General features: G+C 35.6%; 1 protein-coding gene across 1 annotated transcript in view; it reads left to right on the forward strand.

Moving 5' to 3' along the window:
* Window positions 1–20,701, forward strand: part of Sec10 (Exocyst complex component Sec10) — a 225,602-nt gene that overhangs the window by 191,204 nt on the left and 13,697 nt on the right. The gene's annotated exons all lie outside the window — the stretch shown is intronic.

Consider the following 20,701-nt stretch of genomic DNA (forward strand, 5'->3'; position numbering starts at 1 on the left):
ACTGCATCACAGATGGACAGAATTAAGATGATCCATCACTCACACAAACAGAATTAAGTTGTGCTGATTCAAATAAAAGCAACATTATATAACTTTAAATTATTGTAAGAATTTTGAAGTAATTTTTTCATAAGGGTAACTAATGAATCATAAAACTGATAACACTTTGGTTTGAGTTGACATTAATTTCTTCAAACTTAATGAAATTATATTTGGTCATTCAAACATATAATTAAATTGAAATATATATTGATCTTTAATTGACCATGATTTATAAACATCTAATACCAACAAGTTTTGCCGACAGGACTGTCCGGCTTCTTCAGGGCTTATAATGGTAAGAGAAAAAACTCAAAGTGGCTAGTACAGAGAAAATGGAGTAACACTATCATATAAATTAAACATTAAAACAGAACGCGTAACATTACACGCGTTTCCTCCATTCTGGAGAAAATCTTAACAGAAACCAGGGAATGATAATAGCTGACATAATGAAAATCTTAATAAGATCACTTAGTCTGCCAGAGTTTAATTTCGCTCAAAACTACAGAACGTGCTCTCATAACAGTAACTAACACAACACACTCCATGCATGTAATGTTACGTGTTCTGTTTTAATGTTTAATTTATATGATAGTGTTACTCCATTTTCTTTGTACTAGCCATTTTGAGTTTTTTTCACTTACTGTTATAAGCCCTGAAGAAGCCAGACAGCCCTGTGGGCGAAACTTGTTGGTATTAGATGTTTATAAATCATGGTCAATTAAAGATTAATATATATTTCAATTTAATTATAATGAAATTACTTTACAGAATAACTATTTAAAAAAAAATAGAGCATGTAAGTCTAAAAAATAAAGCTTATATTTCATAATGAGTATCTCATTGTATCATCAAAGTTAACACACAGAAAGTAGTAGCATGAAGCAAGAAACAAATATAAATCCATGTTAACTACAATGTGCATGCTTTTTATATACCACAGAGCAGAAAGTCAAGAAACAATTTAAACATAGCCAATGAGTGCAGAGTTCACAAGGCACAAGTATTTGCAAAATGGAACAAATGACAAAAAACATCCTTAAATATGCACATCAGTATATAAATGTATTAAGTATACATTTATATATACATGCACATATATATATACAAAATTACATATGTACATGTGTAACATATACATTATTATTATTATTATGAATTCACCTCCAAGGACTCATTGAGTACAAGCCCATTTTAGATACTCATACTTAAATATGCATCTTATCAAAGACACACATCTGACACACACCTCAACTTTGCATTTTTCTTAACAATGCCCCCCCCAGCCACAAAGCATTAAAATTTGGCAAGTATTGAAAAATGCTATTCCATGTTATAAAGATATGCATGCAAAAAAAAAAAAAAAACTTGTGCCAACTACATTGTTTAAATACAATTTTACCAAATAAAAAAAACCAGTGTTAATTATCAACAATAAAAATCTTTAAAAGATAATTTATCAGATAAATAACAGATAATTTTTTTCCTTTATAATTTCATTTTCATTTCTAGATCAACATTGGTTCATTTACACGAGTTCATTTTTTCCACTTCTGTTATTTTTTCAGTCATAATTGTATTCTATCCCAGTCACAAACACTAAAAATTTTGAACGTGTATGAATACAAATGCGCGGCATGTTAGTGTTCAGTAAGTAAGGAAGGCAAATGCACATATGCCTGTATGCACTGCATAGACGACTGTCTGTCTTTCAGATGATCACTATTAGATTGGCATGTGATGTATGCATGGCAAGTATAGTTTTTGATCTTTTTGATCAAAAAAAAGTAGTTTTTGATCTAGTTCAACTCAAATTTTTTTGATAGCTCTTTCAAGATAATTTGTGTAAGTCAAAACTTGCATAAGTCAGGGACTGCCATGTATTTGGTTGTTGATACCAGTTCTGGTATTGCCCTTTCAAGCCAGACTTTGGGTAATTCATGTAGTTCATGCTGTTGTCACTGTAATCTTAAATGTCCCAGTGAAAGTTGATAATAATTAGTAATTAATTGCCTCTTTTTTAAAACATAGAAAAGATATGTTACTTTACTCGTTTGTGAATTTCTTAAGCTTTGTTTTTGAAAACAACAACATTGGTCTTGTGTAAGTAAATGTAAAACTATTGGAATGTTAGTTAAATGATGGCTTTGAGGCTATTCCATGTGCATTCAAAATGAATATAGCATATTTAAAAAGATGTTGTTAAGCCTGGAATGCAGAGAACAGCTCTTTCCCAACTCATTTGTGACATTTTGTGATCCTAATGGGAGATTTTAATTATGAAAACAGAGAGAGAGAGAGAGAGAGAGAGAGAGTGCATTTCTAGAGTTTGAAAGATAAATTTAGGCAGTATTCAGGTGACAACAATACCTGTTGGAAAGAGTGACCATGAGCTATTGACCTGGAAGGTGGCCAGGCAGGAAGAGGGTTCAGTCCAAAAGAGATGTCTGTTGAACTATAAGGTGGGTAGTTAGGAAATCTCCATAGTCACTTCAATACCATAGGATGATGATGACAAACTGTGATGAAAAGAAACTTGGTAGAGCATGGAAATTGAGGACACATCTGACAGGCACTCAGGAATCAAGCAAATAAGTTAAGAGTGAGATGGACAAATGGCATAATTAGGTCTTTTTTGGTAGACCATGGGAATTAGTAAGAACACATCTGACAGCCAGTCAAGAATCAGACAAATAAGAAAAGTGCGAGATGGATAAATGGCAAAATAGGTCTTTTTTTATTTTGGCAGTGAAAAAAATTGTTTTGGAAGCAAGATAATGGGCAATGAGTAGATGCAGAATATAAATGCTTAATGAGGAGTATAAAATGCAGGTTTAAAAATGATAATCATGGTAAGGAAAGAAAAGAAACGCACACGCCACACAGCATAAGAGATTAGGCAGTGAAGCCACAAATTTTATTCCTAAAGAGGAATAAAAATTACGGAAGGGTGACACTGGTGGATGGTAATAAAGTGATGTGGCAGAGGATATTGTGAAATTAATTATTTAATGAGCATTTTATGTGTATATCATACACTGATGCCATGTAGTATCTAAAAGGAGAAGAAATTCTACAGGACTAAAAGTGAAAGAACCAGAGGTATACGAGATGTTGAGCAGGCTAGATATTAATAAATGCAGATGACATATCACCCCATATTTTTATGGAATGTGCAAAAGAATTGACTATATTCTTGAATTGTTCAGTGAATCTTGTAATGAAGTCATCGCAAGGGAGTGGACAATAGTGCCATATAACGAGAATGGTTATACTCACTCCATTCCACTCGAGTCAAAAAGAGTCAGAATAGGAACTTGGAATGTGGGTTCCTTCACTGGAAACCGAGAGTTGCAGACTTGCAGTAGAGAAGGCTGGCAATATTATGTGCAAGAAACAAAATGGAAAGAACAAACAGGTCCAAGAGATTGGAGGAGGAGGAGATAGGCTATTTTATTGTGGCATGAACAGACAGCAGAGGAGAGTGGAATTGTACTCAGTCAGAAACCTCTGTCTTTTTGGTGGTGAAATTCTGACTTTGGTGAGTGTATATGAACCTCAAGTTGGCTATAAAGAAGATGAAAAAAAAATTCTAGAGAGATTTAGAATGCAAAATAAGCAGATTATAAAGTAGAGAAAGGATCTTTTTGTGTGTAGTGACCTCATTGGTCATGTCATTGAAAGTAATGAAGGCAGTAAGACAGTACAAGGAAGATATGGAATCAGCACAAGAAACAATGAATACAGTAGAATTGTTGATATTTGCAATGGAAGGTAATCTTGTTATGTTGAACACCTTTTATAGCAAACCACAAGTACATAAACAAGAGTGACAGAAGCACTTCCAGGTGGATGGTGGCAGAAGACAAGCATATGATATGATTGTCAAGGAGAATCAGTGGCAGAATAGCACAGGCTCCTACTCTGCCAAGTGGAAATAAAAGGGGTAAAACAGAAGCGAGTGAAAGGAATCATTAAAACAAGGTAGTTGAAGCTGAGAAAATAGAGTAGAGAAGAGTTTGTTAAACATGTTCAAACAACAATCTCTGAAAATGAACAATAGGAGATGGAAAACATCCATAATGTTGAAAAAGAGGTGTTGAGCCAGGCAATAGAAATACTAAGGTGGATAAGAAAGCATGGTGGTGGAATGACGAAGTAAAAAAGTGTCTTACAGAGAAAAAAAGGTCCAATTGGAAGTGGACTAAGGAGATGATGAGAACAGTAAAACAGAATATAGAAAAGTAAAGAGAGCAATAGAGATATAAAGCCAAAGCATATGCTAACTTGTATGAAAGTCTGAATAATAAGGAAGGGTCAAACATATACTGAGTGAGGATGATCAAAGGAGAGGATAGTACTGTTCTATATGAAGAAATTGGTGTGCTATATAGATGGAAAAAGTATTTTGAGGAATTACTTATTGAAGTAAATAGGAATATACAAATCAATGGAGATACAGTAGTAGGGCTAATACCTAACATTACAAGAATGGAAGTGGAAGAAGCACGGAAAAAGATGGCAAACAGAAGGCAGTCAGACCTGATAACATCCCTGTAGAAATATGGAAATATCTTGGTGAACTAAGTGTGACTCTATTAACAGAATCATTGAAATGGGTTCCAAGATACAAAAACAAAGGCGATATCTAGTCTTGTAGTAAGTAGAGAGGAATTAAACTCATGAGTCACACTATAAAGATATGGGAAAGAGTAATGGAAAAGGGATTGCAAGACCTGGTGTAAATTAGAAAGAGAAATTTGGGTTCATGCCTGACTGAGGAACAACTGATGCCACCTTTGCCTTAAGGCATCTCGTAGACAAGTATTAGGTGTGTAACATGAAACTCTCTAGTCTTATTGATTTGAAAAAGACATTTGTCAGTCTCAAGAAACAAGATATGGAGAAGTATGAGGAAGAAAATTATTCTAAAATAACATGCACACCTTGTACAAGATGTGTAGAAGGGTAGCAAAACAAGGATGAGATATGGAGTAGGAGCCACTGAGACCTGAGGCATTTCCAGTAAAACTGGAGATTCATCAAGGATCAGCTTTGAGTCCCCTTCTTAATTGTCATGATCTTGGATGTATTGAGAGATGACAAGAATTGAATCACCTGGATAATGACATTTGTGGTGATTTGCACAAAGTCTATAGAGGAAGTGAAAGAAAGCTTTGGAAGCCAGTGGCTTGAGGATCAGTAGAAATAAGACAAAGTATGTCTTGCAGCAATGTGTGTGTGTGTGTGGGGGGGGTTATAACACTATAGTGCACAGACATGACACAGGTGTCTAGGCTCCCATGCCTAGGATCATGTGTCCAAAGTGATGGATACCTGGACAACCCAATAGGATACAATCAGAATAGATGAACTGGAAGAAGGTTTCAACTATCTTATGTTATACAAAAAGTGTCTTGTAAATTAAAAAAGAAAGATCTACAAAATGGTAGTAAGACTGGCACTGATGTAAAGTAGTGAGACCTGGCAGATGAAGAAGTGTAGAATGTAGCTGAAATGAGAATGATGAGACTTACAAGTGGTATAACAAGATTGGATAAGATCAAAAATTCACTGATCCATGGGAATCGAGGCTGAGGTAGTTTGGCCATGTTATGTGGTGAGACAAAAGCTATGTGGGAAGGAGTATGCTGGAGATGAACCCACTAGTCAAAAGAAGTAAGGGGAGACAAAGCTGAGCAGATAGCTTCTTCATCCAAGATCTTGACTGGAGGAGAATGTGACACTAGATGGAACTGAATGTAGGTGGTTGATCTGCTGCAGCGACTGGTAATCACTGCAGCAGATCAACTTCATAGCCACTCAAGTGGCAATGAAGCTGAAGAAGAAGAAGAAACAAGAGTTTTAGTAAGACAGTTGTTTTCAGTTATAGACAGTCTGTATATGTACACTTGTAGGCATTAGAGTAGTTAGAAATGGAATACAGGATTGGGTTGATAGATAGGATTCTCTTTTCGAATAGATTCATAAAGGGTAGGCCTTGCTTAACATGCCATTATCATTTTATGACAAAGTGATAGTGTGCTAGATGTGTGTGGGAATTGATACTCTCTGGACTTTAGAAAGACATTTGACAAACTGTAGCATGGCTGGTTATTGTACAAGATGAGTGGAGAGGATTGATAATATGTTAATCAGATGAGTAAGAGAGATTTTATGAGCAATATCAGCCAGGTTTCACAGCGTTCTGGCCTTTAACCATTGCTGTTTGCTAATGATGCAAAATCAGAGAAAATTATAATGAGTGATGCCAATGTTTAGTCTCTTCAGAAAGATTTAAATAATTTTAGCTTGGATAAGTGAGCAAGAAAGATTGTCATTTCAATGTTAATAGGTGTAACTCATTTCTGTACTTTGGAGCAAAAATGACTTGCAAATGACTATTATATTACATTACTGGAATTATTAGTGCAAAAATGACTATTGTGTTATTTGAATGCTTTATTAGTGATAAGATTTCAGATTGACAGAAGCCTGAAATTCAAATGTTATACTGCAAGAGTTGTAAAGGCTACACAGCATACATTGCTGCTAGGATAAGGAGGATACCAACAAGTACCAATAAGAGAGTGTACACTTATATTACCTACCTAGTTTTCTGTCAGTGTTGATTACGAGGAGCAGTTGACATTTGCGCTAACACTTCATGGCATTAGCAACACCAACAGATTAAAAAAAATTGATTTATTGAAACTTATTAATATTTTGCTGGTTTTTTAACCAGCATTCAAGAAATAATGAATTAGTATTTTTATTTTTTCATTAGTGGCTTTTATGCATTGATGAACATTGTTAATTTTTTAGCTGGTCAATCACAAATCTGTGCCAGTGAAATTGAGGGAAGTTGGCAGAAAATATTTGTTCTTTGGATCTTATAAAACAGTTAGTAAGTTTGTATTTCACACAGCATTTCCTTTGATGTTTTGGAACATTTTTTCTCCATATACAGGTAGTCCTCGACGTACGACGACCCGACCTACGACAGTCAAAAATTATTATTAAAAATTCTTTAATTTAACTTTGCTGCCAGCATGTACATACATATATCACATTACTTTTGTATATGTATATGCATCGAAGCATCGCCATTAGTTGACAAGCAAAGCCTATCACCAATACACAATAGCTGCTGCTATGATTCTCAAGCAATTACAGCAATGGACAACGACACTATAACTTTACGCAATTTTTGGAAAAATTACGATATTAACCAATGTATCCAGAACATTGGAACTTCATGGAAGGAAGTATCGGAACAATGTATGCGAGGAATTTGGAAGAAGTTATTACCGCAGGAGACACTCGAAGAGTACAATGAGCATAATATGTTAGAACAAATTAGTGAAGAAATCGTTGAAATTGCAAGAAAACTGTAGAAATCAGTATTACCGATATAGAAGAATTAGCAGATCACGAAGAAGGTGAACTGACTGATCAATACTTGATTTTCCAAAACGAAAGAGTTGTAGAAGAAGAAAGGAATAATGAGGAAGATGAAGAAGAGAAATCATTAAAAACATTTACTGTAAAAGGATTAGCTGAAGTATTTTCCAAACTAAATCAAGGACTTCAGCTACTCGAAAATATGGATCATGACACTGATTGCTTCACCAAAGTTGAAAAGCAAATTCGAGAAGCAGTCAGATGTTATCGCAAAATATATGAAGAAAAACCCAACAGACAGTATTAACCAATTTTCTGATTAAAAAAGCTATTCCCGATTGCAAAGTATAACCATATCGTCCAAATGAGTGACGGTTACTTTAATTAACGTCTGTTTAATTAAAGACACCATTAATAAGTTTTCTATGTTTATGTTAACTAATATTTAAAGGAATTTCAAATTAAAGTAAGTGCACCATTTTTGATATGTGTTTATGTATTTTTTTCTTAATTTTGTATTTATGTATTTATATGTATATGTGCTAATAAATAATTTATAAATGTTTATATAAGTTTGTACATTTTTAACCATTTTAAGTTAAATAGAAACTTAATTTATGAAAATATTATAACAGAAATCAAACAAATCAAGAATTAAAAAAGTCCTCGACTTACGTCAGAATCAACTTACAACAGAGACGTTGGAACAGAACCCCATCATAAGTCGAGGACTACCTGTATAAAAAATGTGAATCGAACACAAAGTTCAAAACTTACTGTGTTAGGAGAAAACTGCTCTTCTGGAAGTTTTGGAATATCATGAAGTGGTATAGTAAAAGATAAAGATGTTACATCAACACTTGTCATGATTTTGTTTTCTGTGAATGAAGATCTTTTACTTTTGCAAGTGAAGTCAGAAATATTTTATATAGGAAGCGTAATCTCTTGTGACAGATAGCAGTAATTTTAATAAATACTTTGCAATTTTTAACGTAGGTCTGGCAGTAATACTATCAGATGTGATGGATTGCAAATCTCAAATAACCTTTTGACAATATGTAATGGTCTTCAATGAAACATACAGAACTTATCTATAATAGCTCTTTTCCCAAGGTCTAAATATCATCTAAAAATTTATTTAATTTGTTCATTTTGGATTTAGTTAGGATTTCTAGTAATGCTTTATAGATGTTTCAGTTGCATAATAAGAGCATTTTGCCTTTATGTTCTAAAGAATTCATGAGGATTCATCTTTTGTCTGCCTTTGTTTAAAGGATATTCTTATTCGATGCTTGATCATTGAATTTTTTTTTTAAGCTGGAGTTTAAGCATAATAGAAAAGCTATGCAATCTCAATGTGGAATTCATTGGTAAAAAGATTAAACAATATAAGTATTGCAATTTTGAATTGTTAATTTAATTTTTTCCAAGGAGTTTGTTAATGGTTTTTCTGATTAATGGACAAGAGTAGACTTTAATATTTTTATGACAGAGGCAGACAAAAGATAAACAACTGCCATGAGTTCCTCTGAATATAACAAAAATATTTTTGTTATTACTACCTGATCAGAACACCTAAAAATGAAGCACTAGGGATTGTAGTAAATGTTTGAAACAGATTAAATAAAATTTTAGATGATACCACATCTTGAGATAACCTCCCATATATATCGATATGCAGTATACATTTCACAGTAGACCACCAAGGATACATGGATTGATGAAGTTTTATTGGGGTACTTACATATAGAATTGTACCCAAAATGTGATAAAATTACTGCTAGTTGTAGGGGATAATTCCTCCTACAGGGATAGAGGGAACTTTTGACTTAATTTCCAGAATCATCTGACGGAGCTTCACATATTGTGCTATATGGCATTAGATGTATCTCAGTTTGTCCTATTGTGCCTTAATGGCTCTAATGTCAGTAGTTGTTTCAATAGGAAAATCAATATTCACCTATTGTAAGTTATTTAATATTATTGAATCTCCATGCATCATACCTTTTACCATGTCATAAATGTGTGTGTGTGTGTGTAAATGACATGGATGTTTTAAAACCAAAAATTGCATTTGTTGAGAGAGAGAGAGAGCTATTATAACATATTCATGAAAAGGGGTTGCTAAGTGTCATAGCTAGATAACTTGGAGGCCTTCACGTAACCTTTTATGGAATATGGAGAACATATTCCTTTGTCTCAACCTTCTTGTAGTGCACCAGGTTAGTAGATGCAGTTATGTGGATACCGAGAGAACAAGAACTACACTGACACTTCAGGATTTAGTGGACAAAATTGTATTCTTATTGGGTTACACTGAAATACAAAGTGATGGTACAGCATGATGGAATTTCATGTGTGAGGCATTGCCTAATGGAGCTTCACATATTCCACTACATGATGACATTGCCGAGATGAACAAAGGCCTTTGCTGTTTTTATTAAGGAACAAGGACAAACAATGAAAAATCAGCTACTAGAATAAACTCCAGATTACTATCAGCAGAATTCGTTATTGACACTATCAACATATGAGGTTTGTATTTTACTTAACAAGAAATTATATTCTTGCTTTAATCCTATACACAAGTGTGAGGTATCTTCATGACTAGTCTGCTTGTATATAGAGGCTTATGACTTCATATCAGTTGCCTCATTATCCCATAATATAAAAGCATTATGGGAAAAGTCACTACTCAAATTTGGTTCAACTTTTGAGTTCTCATCAGTGAGAGCAAAACTCAAGAAGATATTATGGTTAAATTAGTTTAACTTTGGTTGTGTACTATGGTTAAATTAAAAAAAAAACTTTAAAAGAAGAACAAAGCTTAATAACACTCAACGTGCAATATAAATAAAATAGACCATGTAAGACATGCAGAAATCAGGAAGAAGTCTGAACTCAAAGATGTAATAAAAGCAATCTACAACAGCAAAAGTAGATGGGCAGGACATCTTGCCAGAATGAGAGAAAAGAAAACAGATGGACAGTCAGAGTAATGAATTGGTATCCAAGAGATACCAAAAGGAAACCTAGAAGACCCACCTTAAGGTGGGAAGACCCAATGATCAAGAAAGTTGGAAGAAAATGGAGAAGAAAGGCTCAATAGAGGAATAGCTGATTTCTTTATGACCTGCAGTCATGGAGAAATCCTGACTGAAATCGCAGGTCCATCAAGGTAATGGTTAAATTTAACTCAGTAAAGGTTGAAAATGGTCTGGATAGTGACCCTTTCCCATGAAGTTTTTGCATTATGGGGTACTAAGGCAACTGATGTGAGGTTAACAGCCTCTATGTACAAGTAGTCTAGTTGTGATGATACTTTGTGTCATATGCTTATATTTGGGTATAGGATTAAAAAAAAAAAAAAAGAATATAATTGCTTGTCAAGTATGACATACAATGTAACCCAAGCAAAAAAAAAAAAAAAACTTTCCACAACATAAGAGACATTGATGGAAGAGAAGTGGAATTGCAAGAACTAGAAGTACCATGTTGACATAATTGGTGTTACTGAAACAAAGAAGACAAAAACAGATGAGATGTTTGTAACTAACAATTACAAGGTGTCATGTTCAGGGAATGGAAAGAGTAGCTATAGTATTCAGCACTAAACACAAGGATATGCTTCTTTAATGGTAGGCAATATCAAGCAGAGTGATGTGGGCAAATATCAGAATGAGGAACTGGACAATGAGACTTATCTGTGTGTGTGTCTATGATCCCACAGAAGGTTCTACTAAGAAAGAAGTGAAGGAATTTTTCAAGTCATCATTAGAAAAGACAGCTGACACAAAGAAAAGTTAATCCTTGTTAGAGATCTTAATAGCAGAGTAGAAAATGGATACCAGACATAGAAAAATGTTTTGGGAAAATTTGGAGAAAAGAATGAAGATATTTATGAATGAATGAAGTCAAGGACTAGTCATTACTAATACCATGTTCCATCATAAAGAAGTGTGCACAGATTTATACAGAAGACAAGGAATAAGAAAAGTTTGACTATGTTATCATTGATGGCGATATCATCATGCTGGGCACAAGTGTGCAGGGGATTTGAAATAGGAAGTGATTACCATATAGTTTCAGTAGGATAAAATTGAATATCATACTAAAAAGAAAAGGATACAAGAAAGTTTAAAAATAATCAAAGTTGAGCTGCTTTCAGAGATGAACTGTAGACTTTAATAATATACAAATATTATTAAAGAAAAATGAAAGTATTTCAAGACAAGAATCAAACTCTTTCATTTTTCCTTTCGAGGAAGCATGTGATGAGGTTGTGTGCAAGGGTAGAAAAGTCAGACCTCGGTGGAAAAAAAAGAAGTTAAAAGTTGCAGTTGTGGAAAAGAAAGCATATCAAAAGTTTCTACCAGGCAGATCAATATATTCTATAGAGAAAATGTAAGAAAATAAAACAGTATGTAAAAGCAGCTAAACAAAAGTCATGAAAAGACTGTAGTAAGAATATAGAAGTGAATATCAGAAGGTGCAAAATGTTCTAGTGACTACTGAAAAAACTTAGAAATGGATGAAAGAGTTATTTTAAAAGAATCAGAGATAAGAGTTGAAGGGGACATGAAAACTGAAACAAGAAGTGAAAGAACCGTGGTAGAAAATAGTTAATAGGAATTCAACCAGAAGTATGTGTATACACACACTCACTCGCTCCTGATTGATCAATACTTAAGGTAGAAAAAGTCATCAAAAACCAGAGATGTGGGAAGGCAGCTGGAATAGATACTTGAGCATTTCTGGAGGTATAGAAGTTTTATGGTGGCTATACTGACTAATTTAGATGGTCATATTCCAGATGACTGGAATAGAACTCTCATAGTATCTATAAATGTGAGAATTATAGAGGAATTTTCAGGATCAGATTTTGTTTTAATGCAAATAATTAAGAAATCATGGGAATATAAGAAGGATCCTATGACAAGGTGGATACCAAGAAAAAAATCTGTTTAAATATTATCGGTATTACTTCCAAGCCTCCATAGAGTTCAAAGACTCATTGCAGGAAGTCATAGAGCACAATAACCATCATACTTTACCTTGAAAACATTCAATATTGGACAACTCACTACCCATTCTGGCAATGCAGTCCATTCGTTCACCACCTGCCAAACCAAAAAAAAAAAAAAAAATGTCTTTTTCACCTCTTTGCTCATGTAATCTTTGTACATTTTCCAGGAATGTCCTCATGTTCCTGCATCACACATTATCCTATGCAATAATTTCCTTGCATCTTCCAGTAGGCTTCTCTCACCAGTTTATGTCTTAATCATATCACTCCTCTTATCTGCCAAGCTCTGAAGATCACATTTCCTCATACTCAGTATTCCAGAGTCCTGAGACAGTCCTAGTTATTTTCCTCTGCACACACTCTCTCTCTCTCTCCAATGTTTCCCTATCACCAATATAGCCAGGTGACCAGATCATTCACTGAAATCCAAATGAGGTGTAATTAGCACATTATAGAGTGGAAACATCACCTTCTTATCCATACATGACAGCATTCTTTTAATTATAGCAGCAGTTTTTTGGGTAACTCTTACAACATTTTGCAATGTATCCACTGAACTTCAGTTCCCTATCCATCAAGATGCCCAGATTCTGCTTCCAGCTGAAGTAGAGTTCCTTCAATGTGGAAAACCTCATTCTATTTTCTCTTCTCTGGTCAACATGCATAACTTCACACTTAGCAATGTTGAAATGATATCCCTATTCTTTAGTCCAAATCACCAAACTATTCAAATCCTCTTGTAATAACAACACAACAATGTCAGAACTTCCTGACATTGCTCTTGACATCTATTGCACCCTGTTTGTTACCTTCCATTTTTGGGACACTGCACCTCCATATACAACTTGTTGGTTCCAATTAGTCAACCAGCATTGTAACTAAGCTACCAAATGACTATCCATCTTGCCTGATTTCAACAGCAGTTTACCATGCAGTACTCAATCAAATGCTTTAGCAGAATCCAAATAAATCACCATGTAAGCATTTCCCCCCATCCAATACGCTGGTCAGTCACCCTATTATAAAATGTAACCAAGTTACTAAAGCATGACTTCCCTTTAACAAATCCATGCTGCTCTCTTGAAAGATTTCCATTCTCATTAATTTTGTCTCTAACCAGTCTCTCTAGTGCCTTCACCAGTACACTTGATATACACTAGCCTATGGTTTGACACTACTGATTTGGATTTTCCCTTATGCAGTAGCAGTATTTTTTTCTACTTTTCACTCTTCCAGGCCTGTTCCTGTTGCCAGACTTCTGTTGAACAACCAAGTCAAGGGCACTGCTACCTCTTTTGCATATTTCCTTAATATACATGGTGACATTATATTCGGCCCCACAACATTATTAATATCATGGTTACTTAATATTCTAAAGGCTGTGAGACCAGATGTGATATCACCATGTATATTAAGGGAATATGCAAAACTTAATACTCTAAAGGCTGTGAGACCGGATGTGATATTACCATGTATATTAAGGGAATATGCAAAAGTCCTTGACTTTGGTTGTTCAACTTCCCATTCTTGAACTGTAGTGTTTTTTATCCTCCTTCCTATTGCTATTCAACACTACTCTTAGTCCCCCCCTCTACATGAAATACTCATTGAATGTTTGTACCACATCTTCAGTAGATGCGACTTGTGTTCCATCTCCAGCATCTAAATTCAGTCTTCCATATTCACCCTTTTTAATACTATAGATAAGAAAGATATAGAATTCTCTAAAGTTTTGCCTTACTGCTTCAGCCAATCTCTTTTCATATGCAAATTTTTCTTTCCTTATTATTATTTTTTTATTATTATTATTTCAGGCGACTCCAGGAGTCCTTAGACTCATCGAGGGAGGCCCTAAACATCATGTCCATACAACTATGCGATTACATTCTCACAGTATCTATCATACCTTGTCTTGAACTCGTTCACCGTCATAGCACCCACAACAGACTCTGGCAGCTTATTCCACTCATTTACCACTCTAAAAGTAAAGAACCCAGCTCTAACACCCCTGCTAACCACACTCTTGCCCAGCTTCCATAGGTGTCCCCTAGTTCTCCCACCACCAGTCCTGATCTCAAAAATATCCTCTGAATTAATCCTATAGAATCCCTTTAGCAATTTGAATGTCTCAATCATATCTCCCCTTTTCTGCCTATCAACTAGTTTCTGCAACCCACAAATCTTCAACCTGTTCTCATATGGTTCATTCCATAGACCTGTTATCATCTTAGTCACTCGCCTCTGGATCCTCTCCACCTCCTCCCCATCAAGAAGGAACCGAGGTGACCAAATCTGGGCACAGTAGTCGAGATGAGGTCTTATCAAGGCTTGGTACAGAGGTACAATAACTTGCTTGTCTCTGCTCGTCAAGGTATTTTTCAACAACCAAGTGAGTTGATGAGCTGATTTAGCTACTTTTGCAATGTGCCCCCTAAACTTCATCTCCCTATCCACCAACACTCCCAAGTCCCTGGCCTCATCAATCTCTTGGAGTACAGTTCCACCAATGTGGTATACTGCTGCTAATCTTTTCACCCCAAAATGCATAACCTTACATTTTGTCACATTAAATTGACATCCATTCTCCTTAGTCCAGAACTCCAATCTATCTAAGTCATCCTGCAAGACTTTGACATCTTCTGCATTCGCTATTTCCCTACCCAACTTTGCATCATCAGCGAACAAATGAATTGTTCCACTTAGATCCTTCCCTATATCGTTAATGAACAGATGAAACAGCAGTGGTCCAAGAACAGAACCCTGCGGCACACCACTAGTCACAGGCCGTCTTTAGGACTCTACCCTTGAATAAACTACTCTTTGATATCTCTCCATCAACCAACCACCTATCCATCTCACCAATCCTATATCCATTCCCATATGTTGTAGTTTACGGATTAGTATTCCATGTGGTATCCTGTCAAACGCCTTTGCCAGGTCCAGCAGTATCACTGTAAACCCATTTCCCTTATCCAGTTCAGCCGTCACCTTGTTATAAAACTTGAGCAAGTTACTGAAGCATGATCTACCCTTTACAAAGCCATGCTGTCCCCTGTACAGTATCTCGTTTTCATAAATCCATTCCTGTATTTTTCCCTTGACTACTTTCTCTAAGACCTTGACAATGACTCCTGATCGGTCGGTAATTTGCAACCGTAGTCTTGGATCCTCCTTTATGCAGTGAAACTATTTTCCTCTCTTTCCACACCTTCGGGACTAAACCAGACCTGAGACTCAGATTAAACAACATGGTCAAGGGCACTGATCATTCTTTAGCCACCTCACGCAAGACCCATGCCGGTATACCATCCAATCCCACAGATGTGTTCACAATAAGGTTCTGTAATAGACTAGTCACCTCCACTTCATTCATCACTATTCCCGTATAAACTAATGGTTCCTTCATTTTTTCAATGTCACCACCTGGATGATATGCTTTTGCAAAGTGCATGCTCAGTAACTCCACTATATCGACTGATTCAGTGACCCTTTCCTTACTACACTTGTCACTTCGTAGCTTGCACTGTATACTCCTCATGCTATTGTTTTCTTTCTCAGAAGTCTCTGCATAATTCCATGATTCCTCCATTTCACTCCATAGGCATACCATCTAATATTACCATAATTGATTCTGGACCAAATTCCACGGCACTATTGATTTCTCTTCCTTTCAACTTCGAGCTACTGCACATCGCCAATGTTTCCTTAATTTATCATAGTCCTCCTTGCTTTATAATTTCACACACACACACACACATCTCTTGTTCCATGAAGCCTATATACCTGGCTAGCCACTCTCTCTGCATCAAAACAACATGATCACTCTCCTTAACTGGCAGCATCTTTTATCACTGCTGTATTATGAGATGATATTCAATCTAACACTCAAGTCTCACATTTTTCTTCAACTGCATGCTACATAAAATAATTTCTCTGAGTTGCTCAAGAAATTTAATCTCCTTACTCATACATGGCATTTCCTGCTTCCAGTCATTGTTTCTATAGTTAGTCACTCATTATAAGAGGGAGACGATTCTGAACATTTCAGAATTATTTCCCTCTGCATTCCCCAGTCTGTAGCAACATCCACTGAATAGCTAAAATATGTGCTAACTTCATCCCCAAATGGCCTCAAAGCCACTATCATCATTGATCTCTTCAAGTTCCACATCGAGAGGACATAACTGTTCTGAAATTATTAATAATACCTCGCTGTCTTTACAAAAAATACAATAACGTGTACATTTTATTTCCGTAAGCTCATTCTCTGTTAACCATGTCTCACTGATACTGGTGATTTTTGGGCTGGCTAACTGTAAGGCCATAAACTCTGCACCTTTATTCCTAATACTTGTTGCATTGGTGTATAAGCACAGTAGCTTCCCCTTGTTTTCTTCCCACAATTGTTTATCTCATTCAAGTAATTTGACTCTGTTGGTCCTTTGAGGTCATCTCTGCATTCCTATTGTGTCTTCCTTTGGCCCTTATCTCACACCAGTTTCTTACAGTTCCACTGTTCTAGTTTTAGTTTCTTTGACTGGCCACACATTCTCCTCTCATCAACAATCCATCCAGCTTCACACTTTCACTCTCACTCAGATGCAGACTATCAGTAGTAAATAGCTCTCTCTCCTATCTTTAAATTTATCCTATACATCCACAAATTCAAGTCCTCTCTTCTTTCTAGCTCTACACATTCTAGCTATCTTGTCATTTGTAATCATTTCCCTTCTCTTCAGCTTTCTCATACCTTGCTAACACACAATACTCCCTATCTGTGTTTTTTCTCTTCACTGTCTAGCAATACTTGCAAATCATTCACTACTTCCTCACAAGTCATTTGTTGCAACCAGCACAATCAACTCCTCTGCATTTGTTTTCCTCTCCTAAGCCTCAGTCATGCTTCCTATTGTTAGCTCCTCTCAGACATATGTTTTGACACCTGCTCCATTTCACTATGGAGTCCCCATACAGAATTACACTACTTTACACTGTAATCATTTATCTCTGACTCATCTGCTACCTTTCTTCTTGTCTCTAACTACCAGTTTCTTTTCTAAATGTCCTATCTCACTCTACACATGCTTCAATTGATTTCTCAACCTTAACAATTCTTTTCTATTATCCTCACTTGTGTTCCTATCTTTTGTGCCATTTTCTTTACCATTCCACCATCTTTTGCATCATCTCCTGTCTTACTTCATTCACTGCTTCTGACTTTTGCTACATTTGTATTGCTTGCATCATTGCTTTGTTCAGCAAATCATTTTTTTAATAACTTTCTTACTACTCATTCACTGCTCTTTTACAGTATTCCCCTCTGCTATCACATGAGCATTCATTCTTCTCATTGCTTTTTTGCTGTTATCACCTTCAGCCACTGATGCATTACTGCCCATCAAGGTTACATTCCAATCACCTTCATTCTGTCTGCCATAAAAACCCATAATTTATCAACATAATCCAACAAATAGATATAGCGCACCTTACATTTCATGAAATGACTGAAATCAAAAATAATATTGAATATTGCAGATGTGCTAAACAGTTCAGAAGGATGTTGTTGAATAACCATTATGATTGTTGTTTTTGTGTGTGGGTCCCCCCCCCCCCCTCCTCCATTTTCCTCATCCGTCCCTTAGGACCAGTTGAGGCCGTGTCCTCCAATTAGGGACTTCTAAGTATGTATTTTTGACTGTAAATCCTTGTGTGTTCATAGGGATGGTTTGCCTGTTCTCAGGGATGAAAAGCCAGTTTCTGGGAGAAAAAACCCTTTACCTCCGTATGAGACCAGCTAACTCACCTTTAGTCAAAAGAGACCAGATAAAGGTTCCTCACTTCATAGATGGGAATTGAATTTCCGACCAGCTTTCTTATGGGTAGTAATAATATGTTAACTGAAATGAATATCTTTTTTTAGTTTGAACCACTTTAAATGGAATGCAAATTTTAATATTTACAGAGGTGTAATATGTGATGATGAATAATGCAAAATGAAAAGTACAGTTCATTTAGTTTTCATTTATAGTTACATTGGAATACAAAGCTTAGGATTTTGTATAATTTGAATATTAGTTCAGAAGACCATATTATGATTTTGTAACTTTTAAGGCTGTTGGAAGTTTTTTCACTTGGTTATATTATAAATTAAAGATACCAAGAAATTATATACTTGATTTAATCCTTTATCCAAGTATAAGCAAACAGTTTGTGCCTGAAGTATTTTCAGGACTGGGGCAACTCGTATATAGAAGCTAATCAGGTGCAAACTTTGTTTGCTTACACTTGGATGAAGGATTAAACCAAGTATATAATTTCTTATATAACCAAGTGAAAAAACTTCCAACAACTTTCTCTAATCCAGAGTAATTTAATAATAAGGTGTGACACCTTTTTGGCAACTCGTATATGAAAATATGACCTCTGCATTACATCAACCTTAGTATCACCTCTGGGTCTGGCTTCCACTGAAGAGACCTATAAAGAGATCAATAAAGGTCGAAACCAATCTGGGTAGTGATCCTTCTCATAACGTAATAGCATTATACGTATCCGTAAGGATATGTACTTTGCATTATGGATATTAAGGCAAGTTATTTATTTATTTATTTCATGTGCGAACTACAGAAAATGTAAGAGCATACATATTAATGATTAAACCCATACATTTAAAGAAATAGACATTAAAAGACAAAAATGCTACTTGCATGAAATATTAAGTAAAAACATAAAATGTCAAATTTCACTCATCCAGTGACTAATATACTTTAAAGCTGTTTCATTACACTGCATTAAATCTTCTTGGGTACATATATTATTAATGTTTATTAAGCAGCATTGCAGAAGATGATCCATGGTTTGTGTTTCACCACATGAGCAGCTGTCATTGTCTGTGTAGCCCCATCTGGCCATATTTTGCTTTGATCTACCCATTCCAGAACGAAGTCTATTCAATGTCTTCCATCTTTGCCAGTCAAGGTATATGCCGGAAGGAAGAGATTCGTTTAAGTTCAGAGCCTCTGGAGATTGTTCTTGCCACATTGTTTACCTTGTAGCTTTTTATGGAATCAACCAATAGCTCCACTGAGTGAATAAAACTTTTCCTTGATCTTATTTAGCCTCTTATGTACTGCAACATGTCCATACAAAGGATGCCATTCATCATTTAGTTGTTTTTGCTCATATCTACTCTGTGTAGTTCTTCTGATGTGAGGAGGTGCAATACCAGACAGTGAGCATAGATGATCAATTTTTGTCGGCTTAAGGCAGCCGGTAATGTGCCGACATGTTTCATTAAGTATCAATAATTTTGACATGTGATGATCTTTCCCAAACAGGGCTAGCATACTCAGCTGTCGAAAAGCAGTGCAGAGATGTGCAGTACATTATTATGTGTTTGAGTTTTAGCTGCTGTCTTTTCTATGTGTGACTTATAATTTAGGGTCCTATCTAGATAACACCTAGGTAAGTCGGATTTGGATAATTGACCAGTTTTACACCTTTCCATTCTATATTCAACTCTCTCCTCACCTTCTTATTATTGAGATGGAAAAGACACATTTGGGTTTTACTGGGATTTGGTTTCAGTTGGTTTTCCTTATAGTAAACTGTAAGGGTTCTAGCTCTTGTGTGAGCTGCTTTTCAATGTCATCAAAAGGATTTTGCTTAATAAGCTATTGCCCGGTCATTTGTATATAAGAAGGTTCTTGACCGTGGGTTTATAGGTTGGTCATTAGTATATATATATTGAAGAGGAGGGGAGATAGCACACTTCCCTGAGGTAGACCATTTTTCTGGATATGCCATCTGCTCTTTTTTTCCTTGAAAATCAACAAAGAATCTCCTGCTGAACAACAGCGATCTAAATATCTCCACTAACTGATAGCTGTTTGTCATGCTGTAAATTTTGACTATAAGCTTTCTGAGATTTAGTGTCATATGCTGCTGTCAAATCTATAAATAGCTCCTGTTGCTAACCCCCTTTCAAAGCCGTCCTCAATAAACTGTGTTAAGTTTAATACTTATCCAGTGCATGATCTTCCTGGTCTAAATCCTGCCTGCTCTTTCTCTATTTCTGAACTAGTCTGTTCACGATTAACCTCTCATACATAGGTTGTGCATAGGAGAGCTGTAGGCCTGTAGCTCTTTGGATCCTCAGCAGGTTTACCCAGTTTCAGGATAGGTATTACTTTCGTTTGCCTCCATATGCTGGGTATTTTAGCAAATTTC

This window comes from Typopeltis vanoorti, chromosome 11 (genome assembly GCF_054136105.1).
Source record: "Typopeltis vanoorti isolate ZY-2024b chromosome 11, IOZ_Tvanoo_1.0, whole genome shotgun sequence".
Taxonomy (NCBI): domain Eukaryota; kingdom Metazoa; phylum Arthropoda; class Arachnida; order Uropygi; family Thelyphonidae; genus Typopeltis; species Typopeltis vanoorti.